Raw genomic sequence first — 17,105 nt, forward strand, 5'->3', positions numbered from 1 at the left:
TTCTGGCCCTGATCGCTGGAGAATGACAAAAGCAGATCCAGGAGATACAGGAAGTCTTCAAGACTAGCTAAGACTGCTGGAACCAGGCACAGGACTGAGCGCAGACCAAACATCAGGAACTAATGGCCACAATGGAAGAACAATCAAGACTGTTTGCCCAATTTTTACAAACACCACCACCACAACCGATTATGGGTGCCCCTCTATCGAATCCGGTGCTCCATCAAATGATAGGAGCCAATCCTTTGGCTTTGATGAATATGAACAAAATCACACCACATGATGCACCTGATGATTTTTTGTCAGCCTTTGAAAGGACTGCCAATTCTGCTGGCTGACCGCAGGAACAATGGTCAATGCGATTGTTACCTTGTTTGGCGGGTGAGATCTTGGCTGCCTTTAAAACTTTGAACCCTGATTTGGCCAGCAATTATCAAACTGTCAAGGCCCACATATTAGACTACTTAGGTTTCACCCATGAACATTATAGGTAACAGTTTAGATCTGCTATAATGGGGGAACAGGAAAGACCGAAAGCTCTTGTACAATGGCTGACCAAAATGGCCGAGCACTGGTTTCAACCTTGTTTAGCTGACCTTAGGGCACTCTTTACAGAGATCATTAAAGAACAATGCCTCGAGTCAATGCCCAAGGAGCTAAGAAGCTGGGTTCAGAAGCAGGGTTGTAAAAGCCTAATGCAGGTCTTGGAAGTAGCAGAGGCCTATTTAGATGCCAGGGGTTCTACAAGGGAAGTCAGGGTGAGGGTGAGTCCGAGGTGAGACAGGAAAAGAGTTTGCATCTGGCAGCAGGCACACTATTCCCCAAAAGCCACCCTTTAGGGAAATGAAAACTCATGAGCTTGGGCTTCCACACATAGGGAGGAACCCAGATGTTTCCACTGTGGCAAATTGGGCCATAGGCAGCGGAACTGTCGGGTAAAAAAGGATTTAGTGGCTCTGAGGGAGTTGGACACAGCAGGGAGGATGGGATCCTACTTGACTCAGGTGTCAAAAGGGGAGCAGCTGTCCGTGGCTCTGGTGGATACTGGCACTGATTAATCCATGGTGGTAGCCTGGCACAGGAAGAAGATCTTTCCTAAAGATCAAAAGGGAGTCGGGTCGATTGCCATCCGGTGTGTTCATGGGGATAGCATCCAGTATCCTCTCAAGAGTACTACTATCTTACATAAAGACAGGGTCTACCGATTAAAATTGGTAGTGCCGGAAGCCCCATTCGACCTTATATTAGGCCGGGATTGGGGAGGTTTAGGAGAGTACCTTGGGAATAAGCAGGGGTGCGTGAACACTCGTTCACAAAAAGTCTCGACCACGGAAGAAGGGGAACAATTGGGGGAGGTATTTCCCTTCCAAGAGGGCGTTACATAGATACCCCCAGACACCAGGTCCCCGATAAAGCAGGGAAAAAGAAACAGAAACACCAGCGAAGTCAGGCTCCGGTACAGGTATCACCAAGTCCAAAATCTCTTGTCAAAGCCAAAGATAGTTAATCAACATGGAGGAAAAAAGTCTCAGTAACCCCGCGAACAATCCACAAGGGATAATAATCATTTGCATATGTATGGGGTTTCGGTGTGTATCATGACCCAAAAAACCTCCTAGTAATTTACTATTTTTAACTTGAAACTTTTTGTAAATTCAATTTTTTTAATTCAGTTTTATATGTTTTTGTATTTTTTATGTATTGAATAAATAACTTGATAAATAAATAACTTATCAATCATTAAAGGGTATGCAAATGCTCTTATAGTGCTTGCAAGAAACTCAGAGTGGGACTTATCTTAATCTGCATCTGCCGGCGTCTGAATCATAACAGTACCAAGGCTGTTCAATCAACCCCCATCTCCGACGGGATCCGTTTCGCCTGGCTATCCGGATTTATCAAAGGTCTAAATTCATGGGGCAATCTACAAACAACCAAAAACAGCTGGGGATGGGGGTTGATTGAACAGCCTTGGTACTGTTATGATTCAGACGCCAGCAGATGCAAATTAAGATAAGTCCCACTCTGTGTTTCTTACAAGCACTTGTGACCAACCCAAGAAAAGGCAGCATTAAGAACTTATGGTCCCTTACCGAAAGAGCTGACCAGGTCAGTAGCCATAGTCAGGAGTTTACTGGCTACTCCCCAGGCAGTGAAGCTGAGCAAGTCAGGGACTGGTTACCTAGCCACACACAAAGGAGACCTCAGGAAAGGTTTATTGCTGAGCAAGAAGGTTTACTGTTTTTAAAGAGAAGCCTGTTATTTTGACAGTCCCTTAAAAAGCAGTATGGAGGAAGCCAGGCTCTTCAGCTTAGATAATCAATTCCCCTCCTCCGCTCCAGGTGCAGCGGGCGTGGTTCTTCCAAGCATAAAATGCAGGGCTTGGAACAGCTAGAGGAGGAGCTGGTGGAGGAGCAAGAGAAGCAGGTGAAACAACCTCAGGAGCAATGCTGGAGGCAGCAGAAGGAGCTGGTGGATAGGACCAAGGGAGCAAAGCAGTGCCTTGCTGAGCCATGGTTGGGCCAAGAGGTGGACATGCTTGAAGAGGGATTGGCTTCACCCCAAATCTCCAGGTAACCATCAGATTGGGAAGCTATGGATACCACCTGTGGGCTAGAGGAGGTCAGTTACTTTCCTGAAGTTATGGAGGTGGGTCCCTGAAAGGTTAAACCTGTGAACTGTTTTGGATTGGGGGGTTTTTCCTTCTTTGCCTGTTTTGTTTAAACTGGGGCTGGGAAGCCGAAGCTTCTACAGGAGGAAGCAAGAAGCTGATTTTTGGGGAGTTTTGGTTTTTCTGTTTTTCCCCTATCAGTGTGGGAAATTTTCTTTCACTGCATTTCTTTTGCCTGTGAGGTATTTTTTTTTTCTTACTGCTCAGTTTGGCAGTAAGTGCAGCCAGATGTAGGCTATTAGGGAATGTATATCAGGGGATGAGATTTCCAGAGCCAAACAAGTCAGACCCAAAGGATTGGCATTTATTTTGAGGGTTTTTTTAATGCTAATGTGTAAACTTTCTCTCATTTGTGCAAGCCAGACCATTAAGGAAGCCACTCAGCACTGAGCAGCAGCGCAAAATCGCTTGCCTGCTCGTGCTTCGTCTCAGCAGCCGAAGACGCTCACAGAGAGCCAGCTAACAGTGGAACAGTAACTTGGAAAGTTTGCTCTTGCCCGCTGCACCTCCACCAATGATCATCAGTAGAGGTATGAGCCTGAGTCTAGGAAAGGGAGGGCAGCAGGGTGCATGGCGGCGGCAGCAGGGTGCAGAGCCTGGGAGTTAGGGAGGGTGCAGAGTCTGACGGTGGAGGGAAGGAAGGGTGCAGAGTCTGACAGGGGAGGGAGGGAAGAAAGGAAGGGGGCTGTGTGCAGTGCCTGACAGGGAGGGAACTGGGTGCAGTGCCTGACGGGAAGGAGGGAGGGAAAGGTGCTGGGTGCAGAGTCTGACAGGGGAGGGAGGGAAGGAAAGAAAGAAAGGGGCTGGGTGCAATGCAAGACAGGGGAGGGAAGGAAGGAAGGAAGGAGTTGGATGCAATGCCTGACAGGGGAGGGAGGGAAGGGCGCTGGGCGCAGTGCTTGGAAGAAAGGAAGCTGGGTACAAAGCCTGACAGGGCATGGCACTTGAATATTAAGCTGCCTGACTTATATTTGAGTCAACCATTTTTCCTCCTTTTGGGGGGAAAAATTGGGTCTCGACTTATATTCGGATTGACTTATATTCGAGTATATACGGTGATTAAAATATTTACCAAATAGATCAGTCTTCATAAATTTTCTAAATGCCAAATAAGTAGAGCTAGAAAGATACATACTAATTTGTTTGTCCCATAATGCTGCCTGATACGCTAAGATCTTATTAAAGTATTTATACACATATCCTTTTACAGAAGGAAAATCAAAGAGCTGAATATCACGTAGATGTTTTCTATTAGAAAATATAAAATGATCCCGCAGTGCAGCCTCTCCACCCCTGCAATCTGTGCAAAACTCTGCTGCATGGCTCATTTTCTACCAACTTCACTACATTCATGTCACCCCTCTCCTTAAATCACATCACTGGCTCCCTATCTGCCTTTGTATACAATTCAAGCTCCTACTGATGACCTACAAATGTGTTCATTCTGCTGCCCCTCAATATTTCTCCTCTCTTCACTCTCCTTATACACCTCCCAGAGAACTTTGTTCCTCAGATAAGCTGCTCTTAGCTATACTCCTCCACTGCCAATTCCACACTTTGTTCCTTTCATCTAGTTGCCCGCTATGCCTGAAATAAATTACACGAGTTTGTCCACCAAGCCCCTTCCCTTGTTTAAAAGCAGACTGAAAATTCACCTTTTTTATATAGCCTTCAATCCATAACTCTACTCCCCAGTACCCATCAACCCAGCCAGTAGATTAACCATTCCCTTTAACTGTATCCATGACATTCTGTTTGTCTGTTTAGATTGTAAGCTCTTTCGAGTAGGGACTATCTTCTTTGAGACTCTGTACAGTGCTGCGTAGTCTGGTAGTGCTATAGAAATAATTAATAGTAGTAGTAGTGGATGGGTGGAGAAGAGATGGTGCGCATGGATGGAGGAGAGATGGGGAGATGAAAAGATAGATAGAGTTGAGATGGAGGCAGAAAAATGGAAGAAAACTGAATATGAAAATCAGTGCCAAAGATAGATGTAATGCAAAAGGTGAAGAAGATGAGGAAAGAAACAGCAAAATGCATAAGGAGGCTTTTGAAACAGAAAGCACAGTTACTTACTGTAACAGGTTTTATCCTGGGATATCAGGCAGATATTCTCTCATGTGTGGGTGATATCATCCACGGAGCCCTGATACAGATAGTGAAAAGTGTAGTATCACTTTAAGCTTGAGCAAACTTTTAGATTGCCTGCATCTCACATGCGTGCCGTCCTACCCAACACCAGCTCGCGAGGTCATCAGTTCTATGCCAAACGAAGAAGCCAACTAGGGGAGGTGGGCGGGTTGAGAGAATATCTGCCTGCTGTCCCAGGATAATACCTGTTATGGTAAGTAACTATGCTTTATCCTTAGAAAGCAGGCAGCATATTCTCACATGTGGGACTCCCTAGCTTCAACAAAAGGGATGGAGGGAGAATTGGGTCTCATGAAATTCAGAAAGATTTGAGTTGGCTTGCAAAAAACTAGACCCAATATCTGATACGAGAGTGCAGAGGCAAGGGAAGGAACCTAATGGAAAAAAAGAAGAGAGGAACTCCATGCTGTACTAGAGGTAAATGGGGAAAAAAAATACACAACCTCTTAGAGTCAGAAGAATCTAAATATAGGTGATGGGGACACCCAAAAAAATTCAAAACCAAATAAGAGAGGACTGTTGGCTAATGCACCTATATGGAGCAGCCGACTCAATGAACAATTGAAAGCAGTCCCATCACTTAGTAGATATGAATGAAAAGGGAAAGGAATTTCATGATCAAACAAAAGCATGATTTTCTTGAAAATAATTGCTTTAGACTAGAGGATAAAAAGTAGGAACTATCCTAGAAAAGCCAATACTATGGAGTATAAAAATAAAATGATAAACCAATCTCTCGACAAAAATATTTGCATTATTAATCTGTTACATCTCACGAAGGCTGAAAAAGTAATCTAATAAGCCTTAAAATGAGAAAATCAGTAGAAACAGCCACAGGATGCACATTATCAAAATAATATGCTCCTGAAAGATAAAACAAGGCAAGTGTGAAGGGATTTGTTTAATATCCTTGGTAAAAACCAACAATTTGGTTTAGTGTTCTTAATGGTGGTTGGATGTTTTTGTTTTTTTTTTTTCTTTAAAGTCTCCTCAAGAGGAGCTTAGCAAGGATAGAACACATGAGAAATGGGATCTGAACCCATGAAAGTATATGTCTAGAAGGAAAAACTTTTTTTAACTACTAACCTCTGACAATGGCTCGTTTGAAACTTGGAAATCAAAATATATAAAATTCTATCCAAGTAAAAAAAGGAACAAGCCATGATAGGTGTGGCCCCTAGTATAAGTACCATATGAAAGAGGAGTACTTAAGAAGGTGACAGGAAAACCATAGTAACAAACCCGTGTTATTGGATTCCTGTATACTTTTATTCAATATAGAAGAGGAAACATGGGTAACCTGAACTTAGCCATGCGTTATCCCAATTTATCAAATAAATTATTCCTGATCGTTTGGTATCAACTGAAGGTAAGGAGATACCATAGAGTTGAGTATGACCCAACTAAATGAAAAGAGTTAATGTGTCTGCCAAGAGAAGGTGCTGAATAGAATCTTCTTAGACAGCAATAGATATTTCTAGAAAAAAAGGGTCAGCAATATCAGAAAACTTGAGAGGAAAAGGTAACCTTGATGATTTGTTGCATTATCTCATGAGGAAAACCTCAATGTTTTCTCGTGTTTTTTCATGAGAAAACCTCAATGTTGTACAGATAAGAACGCAATGGAGATAACCAAAATGGGGAGAAATAAAATTACTGGACTTTATATAGTATCTTTGAAATCCATAGATCAAAATAACAAAATAAACACTACCACCCAGAAGTCCACCTTAAATGCACAGGAATTAGCTGATGCATTTAATCAAAAGATCAATAACATTCGAAGTTCCTTTCTTTCTAACACAACCAGTAATCCCATGAATACAAATCAAACTGAATTTATTCCCATATCAAGTGCTCTAATTTCAAAATCCCTTCCATTAAAGATATAGAATTTCTCTTTCATCAAATCAACCTAAAAAGTTCCAGCTCAGAAATTATTCCACCTTTTTATTTAAAAAAACATTTTTCCTGCTTCGGACCTTTCATTCATTCACTTATTCTAAAGAGTCTGCTCACTGCTACTGTCCCTTCTCTATGGAAAACTGCAATTATTACTCCTATACTCAAAGACCATAAAATTAGTACAAATGATCCATCAAACTATCGCCCAATAGCTAACTTGCCCTTTCTAGCAAAATTAACAGAAAAATTGATATTCAACCAAATTTCCGATTTCATTGAAAAAACTAACGTTTTACATCCTAACCAAACAGGCTTTCGAAAATTCCATAATACGGAATATTCTTTGATAGGATTAACAACCAATATTCAATATTTCTTAGATCACCATAAATCTGTAATCCTATTCTCATTAGACATTTCTGCAGCATTTGACACAATAGATCATGACCTACTTCTAAATCGGTTAGAATCGGTAGGTGTAAATAACAAAGTACTTTCCTGGTTTTCTTCATATCTTGCTAACCGTACCTCATTAGTCAGGTTCAATAATGAACTTTCTGAAGCTTATACTTCTTCTTTTGGAATTCCGTAAGGCTCTATCTTGTTCCCTCTCCTATTCAATATCTTTCTCTCTCCACTACTAAGCATCTGTCAGTCTATCGGGTTCACCCCTTTCTCTTCGCTGATGATATTCAACTCATTCATCCATTGGATCCAGAAAATAACAATGATATTTCATCTATCAATAAAAAACTAGAAACAATTCAAAACTGGCTTAACTCAAATAAGTTGTCATTAAACATAAATAAGACCAAAACAATGCTCTTCACTTGGAAAAAAGATAAATAGCCTTGAAGACCTCTTTTGTTCTTAACAATATTCCCTTGAATTTAGTTTCCACTGTTAAAATTCTTGGGGTCACAATTGACGATAAATTACTCTATCATGAGCATATTTCTCTCACTGTTAAAAATTGCTTTTTTAAGTTACGTTTGATCCGATCAATCGCTAAATTTTTGAGCGCCAAATCAATCAAAATATTGATCCACTCTTTGATTATAGCAAAACTAGATTACTGTAATGCACTCCTACTCAATATTTCCCCCCCAAAAAAAAGAAGACTTCAGGTCATACAAAACACAGTGATCAAATTAATATACAATGCTAGGAAATATGACCACGTTACCCCACTGTTGATAGATGCCCACTGGCTTCCTATTAGCCATCGCATCTCTTTTAAAGTAATAATGCTTATATTTAAAACTTTAACGTTTAATGAACCCCAATTTATATCAAGATTATTAATACCCCATAATACCCTACGTCCACTTCGGTCATCAAGCCAAAATCTCCTCTCAGTTCTGTCTCTGAAAATAGTAGGCACAAGACGATCGGACATGTTTTTACTGTGATGGGCCCTCAATGGTGGAATTCTTTGCCACAATACATTAGAAATGAAAAAGATCTTACATCTTTCAAAAAATCCTTAAAATCTTACTTTTTTTAAAGATGCTTTTAACATTTAAACTTTTAAATATAAATTTCTAAATACATCACAGTTTTATTTACCCCCACTCCCTTTTGTTTTTTTTCTTCTCGTTCTTTTCTTCTAAGACAAAAATTGTAACTTTTCTTCTTTCCCCTCTACTCATGTTTGTATTATATGAAAGAATTTTGTTAATTTGTTTGTCTTTACGTATTATACTTTATTTTTGATTCTGTTCATCGCTTAATGTTTCTAATAAGCGATTCATCAAATGTTAATAAAACTTGAAACTTGAAACATAATACCAGAGGACCAGCAAAAACCTATATAAACACAGAATAAAATCTTGTGTATGGAAGAAAAGCACACCATGATATTGCCTACAGAAATATAGAAGCATAATGTCAGAAAAAAGTCAAACAGACCAACTACTCTGCTGTTCTGGAGTAGCCCTTAAATCTTCTACTCTTAGTAAAAACAAGAAGTAATTCTGTGAGATCTGGTTATAACAAAAGATCATATGAGGCCATTAATCTAGTAAAGACCACCAGGACACTTAAAATGATTCCAATAGTGAATTAAGATTAAAGGCTTTCAGGAGCACCATGGAGGAGTTCTGAGTCTTATGTGACTATATTATGTTAGTAGGAACGAATATATTATCAGTAAGAGAGGTAAAAAGGAGGTGACCTAGAAATAGTCTAGAGGTCATAACATGTAACATGTTAGACAAAACCCCAGCATACTGCAGAGAAGTGTAACAAGTAAAACAGTAATGCACTGAATGAAGATCAATATAAAACCAAAGGACCTGTGATAAAGGTATGACTTAATTTCAGTACTGGAACAATACCCAATGATACTATGGGATGCTATTAAAACTTGCATAAGCTAAATTACACCCAAGCATATCCAGTTTCTCTAGCTAGAAATTGAAAAGAAAACTGAAAGATATGAATGTGACCTGTATAGAATGCAGAAACAGGTCTAGAATTATAATCTTATCTATTACAACTTGGTAATGCGCACTTATGTTTTGAACATAAAATCCTGTAACTTTAGATCTTGAACTGAAACCTTCAGCCCAGAGACTTTGTTTAAGATAAACTAGGGTAAATTGAAAAAAAAAAAAAACCATCTTAAAAAGGATGTAGTGGAAAGATACTTCAAAGTAATTATATGAGCCTTCTAGAAAATACTGTATGAACATTGATGATACAGTGGAAGGTATGTTTCAGTAAAACAAAAAACCTGATTGATCCTGTTTAAGATAAAGCAGAGAACCATTGTGCTTCAATGGATAAAATAGAGAAAGAGAATGTCCATTGATAGTGCATAAGCACAAAAGTAAACACTGCTTGTCTTTCCTTTTTTTTTTTTTTACATGAACTTAACAGGGCCTACACCCACTTGTCTTTGCATGTTTGTATCCAGAGAACAGGAAAAAGGCTACCTTACAGGCTCTATACCCATGGTGGATTCCTGTAGTATGGAAAGGCAGTTGTAACATGGATCGATGCTGGTTGATCCTGGTATCTAACTTAACAGGTTCAACAACCATGTTAGATTTCCCCACTAGTCTGTATGTGATTGAGTCCAAATAACAGGAAAAAGACCACCTTACAGGCTGTACACCCATGGTGGATTCCTGTCACCGTAACCCAATGAAAATCATCGATGTTTTTTTGGACTCCTAATGATACTCCATGCTATGACATCTGTGACAAAACATCAATTTCTTTTCTTATTTGCTGTGTCATGATGACGTTTAGACAAAGAACTTCGATACTCCGATGAAGAATATCGACAGTTTGATGAAATAACTCAATGATTCGAGGACAAACTTTGATGCATCAATGCAATTTTTGCAGACATACGACGATGTTTCAATGATGCTCCGATGCTCTGAAGATGAACATCAATGATGACTTGAAGAACAGAGGCTAAGATGAAACTGATACCTTTGGTACCCCTCTGATGAAATACTTCCTCAAACAGCAACTAATGTTCTCTGAAAAGTAAGTAGGTCATAGTTGATAAAAATAATGTGGAGCAATGTGCATAAAGTAATCGATCCTGGAACCAATATCTTGCGCAGGTTATCGAGGGGTAGAAGACTTCAAAGAAGATGCACATCCAATAGGAAACACAATCTGCACAGAATGAGAAACTGGTGTCAAAGTAGAGTTACTGCTTGATGATGGATTCTGGGCAGGTACCATCAATGTAGAAACCCCAGTACTGAAGAAAAACTGCTATGTGCAAGGAAATACTGCATAAATGTTCGATGATCATTGATACTCTTATGTACGAAGAACCTGGAGAAAGTACCATTGTTGAATATGCTACACTTAGTATGGATTGGTATTGATGGACCGATGTACGAAGAGGAGGCACTCCACTTCAAAACAATAATCTGTATCAATGTTTATTGATGAAGTAGAAGCACTATGACCATGTTGCATCAAGTGATATTGAAGGTGCCATAAGTGTTGAAGCATGAATGCCTGCAAAGGCGATGCACTTCAGAATGATAACCTGTATCGCCCAGAAAGCCATGCTTCAAATGGACTTGATGTTTAATTGACAGAGCACTGCCCACTGTGATGCATCTGCGTCATGTTTAAAACATCAGTACTGAAAGGCATGCATCAAATAGACTCGATGTTTATATGCCACCAATGCAAGCAGATGTAAGTATCGATGTCACTATGCTACATCTGCATCGACATGGTTGAAACCTTTGTACAGAAGGCATGCATCAAATAGACTCAATGCTTATATGCCACTGATGAAGGTAAGGATGTCTACCGGTACTGACAAGACCCAGTCACTGGAAATCTGACTCCAGACCTATATGTGAAATAAGAAAGGTGTGAATAAACATGTGGATAAAGGTAGGCTGGTTGATATAATGTATCTAGATTTTCAGAAAGCTTTTGATAAAGTTCCTCATGAGAGGCTCCTAAGAAAATTAAAGTGTCATGGCAAAGTTCAGTTGTGGATTAGGAATTGGTTATCGGATAGAAAATAGAGGGTAGGGCTAAATGGTCATTTTTCTCAATGGAGGAGAGTAAACAGTGGAGTGCCGCAGGGGCCTGTACTAGGACCGGTGCTATTTAACTTATTTATACATGATCTGGAAATTGGAATGACGAGTGAGGTGATTAAATCTGCAGATGACACTAAACTGTTCAAAAGTTGTTAAAACGCATGCGGATTGTGAAAAATTGCAGGCGGACCTTAGGAAATTGGAACACTGGGCATCCAAATGGCAGATGAAATTTAATGTGGACAAATGCAAAGTGATGCACATTGAATCACTTTGCATTTGAATCACAGTTACCGGATGCTAGGGCCTACCTTGGGGGTTAGCGCCCAAGAAAAGGATCTAGATAATACGATGAAACCTTCCGCCCAATGTACGGTGGTGGCCCAAAAAGCAAACAGGATGCTAGGAATTATTAAAAAAGAGGTGGTTAACAAGACTAAGAATGTTATAATGCCCTTGTATTGCTCCATTGTGCGACCTCATCTGGAGTATTGCGTTCAATTCTGGTCTCCTTATCTCAAGAAAGACATAGTGGCGCTAGAAAAGGTTCAAAGAAGAGCAACCAAGATGGTAAAGGGGATGGAACTCCTCTCGTATGAGGAAAGACAAAACCGTTAGGGCTCTTCAGCTTGGAAAAGAAACGGCTGAGGAGAGATATAACTGAAGTCTACAAAATCCTGAGTGGAGTAGAACGGGTACAAGTGGATCGATTTTTCACTCCGTCAAAAATTACAAAGACTAGGGGGACACTGGATGAAGTTTCAGGGAAATACTTTTAAAACCAATTGGAGGAAACTTTTTTTCACTCAGAGAATTGTTAAGCTCTGGAACACATTGCCAGAGGATGTGGTAAGAGCAGATAACATAGCTGGTTTTAAGAAAGGTTTGGACAAGTTCCTGGAGGAAAAGTCCATAGTCGGTTACTGAGAAAGACATGGGGGAAGCCACTGCTTGTCATGGATTGGTAGCATGGAATATTGCTACTCCTTGGATTTTGACCAGGTACTAGTGACCTGTATTGGCCACCGTGAGAATAGGCTACTGGGCTTGATGGACCTTTGTTCTGACCCAGTAAGGCTATTCTTATGTTCTCAAACAAAAAAGAAAAACTTTTACATTAAACAATATAATTTCTCTTCTCCTGAATCATAGTCTTGAATCAAATATAGTCGAAGAGGGCAAGTCAGAGTAAAGTAAAAATAAGGCTGAAAATTCATTGATGATAAAGGAAGGATGGAACTTTATGTGAGGGCTGTTGAACTTCGAAAGAAGTTTGTTTTTAAATAAAAAAAAGTCCAAAATTTTTTTCTACTATTCTTCTTCATTGATTTTCAAAAACAAAGAACAGAAGAAGAAATTGAAATACTTGCAAAAGTTTGTTCAAAAAATTAAATGGGAAGGCAACTCAACGGAGAAAAAAGAGATATCTTCTTCACTCTGCATAAAATGAAAAACTGACAATCTGGCGGGCTGGAGTTAGGCGGAAAGGCACTCGCGCATATGTGGTGTGGGCAGTCTAAACACTTGCTAAACCTTTAACAGCGGGATCTGGATAGGCCCTGCTGTCTGCCTAAATACTCAAACCCTACTCTTCCCTCATAAACCAACCCCCTTTAGTTTTACCAAAAAACACACAACAGTCTCCTGGTTGGTATAACTAGCCACAGCTCAGTTTATTAACCATAAACATATCAACTTTATTACATTCTTAACATCATATAATAGCTCCTCCTGAGCTACCCAATAACTTTGATTTATTCCCTCAACCCTGCCACCACAGCAAGGGTCAGAGGGGTGGCATGTCCCTCATGCCCCATTTTCTGGGTCACCTGACCCATCGGGCATGGCTCCCCGCCGTCCCAATGTTCATCACCTGATGAGCCCCATGACTTAATAACTCAGGAGATCCGCCACAGGCCTGTAACCTTACAGGTCCCCCCAATAAACAGAACTGCGACTACTCACCCAACCCCAGAACCCGTTCACAGCACACGGAGAAATCATCCAAAAGGAGATCCCAACTGACATCAGATAGGTGTACCCGGTCCCTATGGTAAAGACCCACACAATGTAAATATACCCAGTCATGGAGAATCTGGGCTCCCCCCAGAGCCATAACCCATTTCCCAACCTGCCGGTTGAACTTTGCTAGTCCTCTGGTCCAACGGCAAGACGCCAGACAACGAGGTCGGGGAATAACATCCGACCAGACAACACAAGTCCAAGGGAACCAGGCAAAGACCAACCGCAGGTCGTCCTTGTCCCAATTGACAAGCAACTGCCCCGTAACAGCATCCACATCATTACCCCCCAAATGAATCAGAAGAACGTCCGGGTGCGGGCGGGATCTCCAAGTCGCCAATAATGGCAAAAGCTGATGCCACCTCATACCGCGCTGACCCAACCAGGATACACGTACTCCTCGGTGACCCAGCCCGAGATGACGACCTCCAGAAAGGATAGCAGTTCATTCACTGGCCCAGTGAATAAACGAATGTCCCACGATCCAGATCAAGTAACTCATCCGGCTGGCATCTGCAAGGTAAAGAAAAAATTCACCACAATAGCACCACCCCCACCCCAATCGCCGCCCGAATGCCTACCCCCATCACAAGCCAAATCCTCCCCTACTCACTCGGACTAGCGCTCCCAGGCCGAATATAATCCCGAAAGGCACCTGATACCCAACGGCCTAGTTGTTGAATGCCAGCCTCCGGCATGCTGGCCGCACTGGCACTAATCGCCGCACTGATTCGACCAGGCTCCTCACCACATCTCGCCAATGCTAGCTGCAGAACAGCCAAGAATTGAAAACGAGACAGAGGAGTCCCATCAGCATGGACAAACAAAATAGGGGAAACCCACTTCGTATCTCCAAATAAGCACCCAGCTGGGTTACAGGACAAGAAACACAACCCGCCACCCGACGAAGCATGATCGACTGACCCCTCCCTACTTGATCAGTCTTAGAACTGATCACACAAAGATGAACAGCCTGTGCACTGACGCGCACATGGTGCACCATCAAGCCCCTGCCTCAGCCCCTGTCCGAGGCGCTAACCAACAACTCGCCCACTCTTAGTGCCCCAAAAAAATGCAAGGGAGCAAGCTGCCTGGAACAGACAGGCCTCAAAAGGCGAACCTCTGGAAGAATTGTCAATAGCCGCACAAGCAGCTCGTGTCGAATCGGCAGTCTAGGGTCTGGCCGCCCAGGAGCTACCCATCCCATAGCGCGCAGCAAGCGCTGCATCACAAAACCGGTTGTAGGACACTCCCAGCCTAGTGCACGACAGAAAAAGGCGAACCCTGCCAAGCGCCCTCGCACCACTCCTCGGGAGACCCTAGTCCGGAAAGAGTCCAACACGAAGTCCTCTAGAAAGGATTCGGCCACATCCCCTGGGGACCAACCCCTGCCAAACAGAAAGAACACTACTACCCGAAAACCTGTAGAGTAATGAGACCAGGTGGTAGGAGCTACCGACAGGCGGAGCATCTCCCAAATTCCTTCACGTCCAGGTGCCACAAACTTTCTGGCATCATAGAACCTGCGACCTCTGCATCCGGCGCCAGATGTCGAAACTGTGGGAAATTAAAACGAGATAAAGCGTCAGCAATGCCGTTCTGCATCCCCGGCACGTGGCGTGCTCTGATAAATAAATTGAGACGTAAGCAGCGCAAAACCAAAGCTCTCATCAGCCCATTCACCGCTAAACATCGCGCCGCCTGACGATTGACAACCTCGACCACCCCCAAATTGTCACACCATTAAACCATCTTTCTGTCCCGTAAGACCTCCGGCCACAATTCACAAGCAACCACCAACAGGAACAATTCCAAGTAGGTGATGTTCCTGGTAACGCCCAACCACACGCACTCCGCCGGCCATCACTCGGCACACCAAGCACCCTGACAGTATAGGCTGAAGCCCACACCCCCCGCAGCATCCGAAAACAGCTCTAAATCTCCGTTAGACACTTCCGGAGCCTGCATGGGCAACGTGCCATTAAACTCCCTCAAGAAACATCCCCACATACGGAGGTCCTCTCTGACTCCAGTAGAGAGCCGCAAAAAATGAAGTAGGCACACGAGATAGAGCAACCCATGGGCAGACCAATCATAAAAACACGCGCCGTCAAAACGAAAACCCAATAACGGATAAGACCAAGGATGAATGGGCAATAGCCAAAAAACCTACTCAATATCAACCTTAGCCAACAAGGAGCTGCGCCCTGCCCAAAGGATAAACCGCAATGTACAATCCACAGATGAGTATCGCACCGAACATAAATCACGCGGTATACCCTCATTCACCGAGGCACCAACTGGTCTTGACAAGTTGTGTATTAATCGAAACTTACCAGGCTCTTTCTTAGGTATAACTGCTAAGGGCGAGATAATCATGTCCGGGAACGGCCTCTCATGAAAAGGACCCTCTATCCGACCCAAACGCAGTTCCTCCCCCAATTTACAACGAACCACATCAACCAAGCGAGAAACCGAAGACGCATTCTGAACCCGCGCTGCCGAAACCACCCCCTGAAAAGGTATCAAAAAACCGACCCGAAAGCCACGCTCCAAGAACTCAGCAACCCGAAAATTACTATAGAGACATAACCATGGCCGCAACGTGCCCACCCGTACCGACGTGAGCAGGAACCCTGTCCCCCCCCCCTCATTTTCCTGCACCAGCAGGACTGCCCACCGGTCGTTTGGGGCACTTGAGAACCGAGTGCAGCTGACCACACTGCAAACAAGCGTGCTGGAATCGACAGTCCAGGAAGGGACAGCTGGATTTGTTAAACCGCCAACACAGATCCGCGCCAGCTCCAATTCCCGCCCCCCCCCCCTGACCGAAAGGGCCGACCACCACCAGCACTCCCAGGCGAAACTCTATTTCCCGTTACTGGTGCACTCACCGATTTGACAGACATATGCGTGAGCCACAAGTTAACATCCTGAATACCCCACGACATATGTGTATTCTTCTCCATTTTATCCCTAAAGGCCTCATCATAATTTAGCCATGCCCAACCCCTGAATCGCTGATAAGCATCCATGACCGAGTCCGCATACGCTAACAACAACCCATAGTCCCCAGGACGCGCTCTCCCCCAAACACTCGCCAACCGCAAAAAGGAACGCATCCAATTAATGATGGACCACGCCACCGGCAACGGCTTAGTCTCACTGGAAGCACGCTTGTCCTTCTTCCTACCACACCGGCGCACCCTGCCTTCCATGAGCTGAAATATGTCCACGCAAAAGCGACGCCGAATCTTACACCGCAAAGTGCGCGGAACCTTCTCCCAGAGTTACGTCAATGCCACCAACGCCAGCACACCACGTCCCATCCCCTTTGGGCCCGCTCCACCCCCAACTGTGCACCCACCATCCCCTCCACTCAACGTCGTAGAAGAAGAGGAAGAAAAAGTGGAAGAAGAAGACCCTCGACGAGGAGGACTCCCTCTGCCGTCTACGCCTATCCCTCCTCCTCTTCCTGGACTTTTCCCACCAGCAACCAAAGCAGGCGCCACAGTACCTGATGAAGATGGTCCAGCGATGCTCACCGATGCCGAGACGCCACCAGCAGAAAGCCCGGCCTCCGACGCAGACCTTGACGAAGAATCAGAGGTGCCACTGCCAGCAACCACCGCCGAAGATGAGGAACCCATAGCGCCGCTAACAGCAGCTACTCCAGCCACCGCAGGGGCACTCGAGGAAGCTCCAGCTCTGCCACTCTGCAGCTCTGAACCACCGCCGACGTCACTGACATTAGCACCCCAGGCCGTCCCAGAGCTGCCTGGGCGATCGTACGCTGATGAAGGACCCTGCGTAAACAA

Source organism: Geotrypetes seraphini, chromosome 9 (assembly GCF_902459505.1).
Source record: "Geotrypetes seraphini chromosome 9, aGeoSer1.1, whole genome shotgun sequence".
NCBI classification, from domain to species: domain Eukaryota; kingdom Metazoa; phylum Chordata; class Amphibia; order Gymnophiona; family Dermophiidae; genus Geotrypetes; species Geotrypetes seraphini.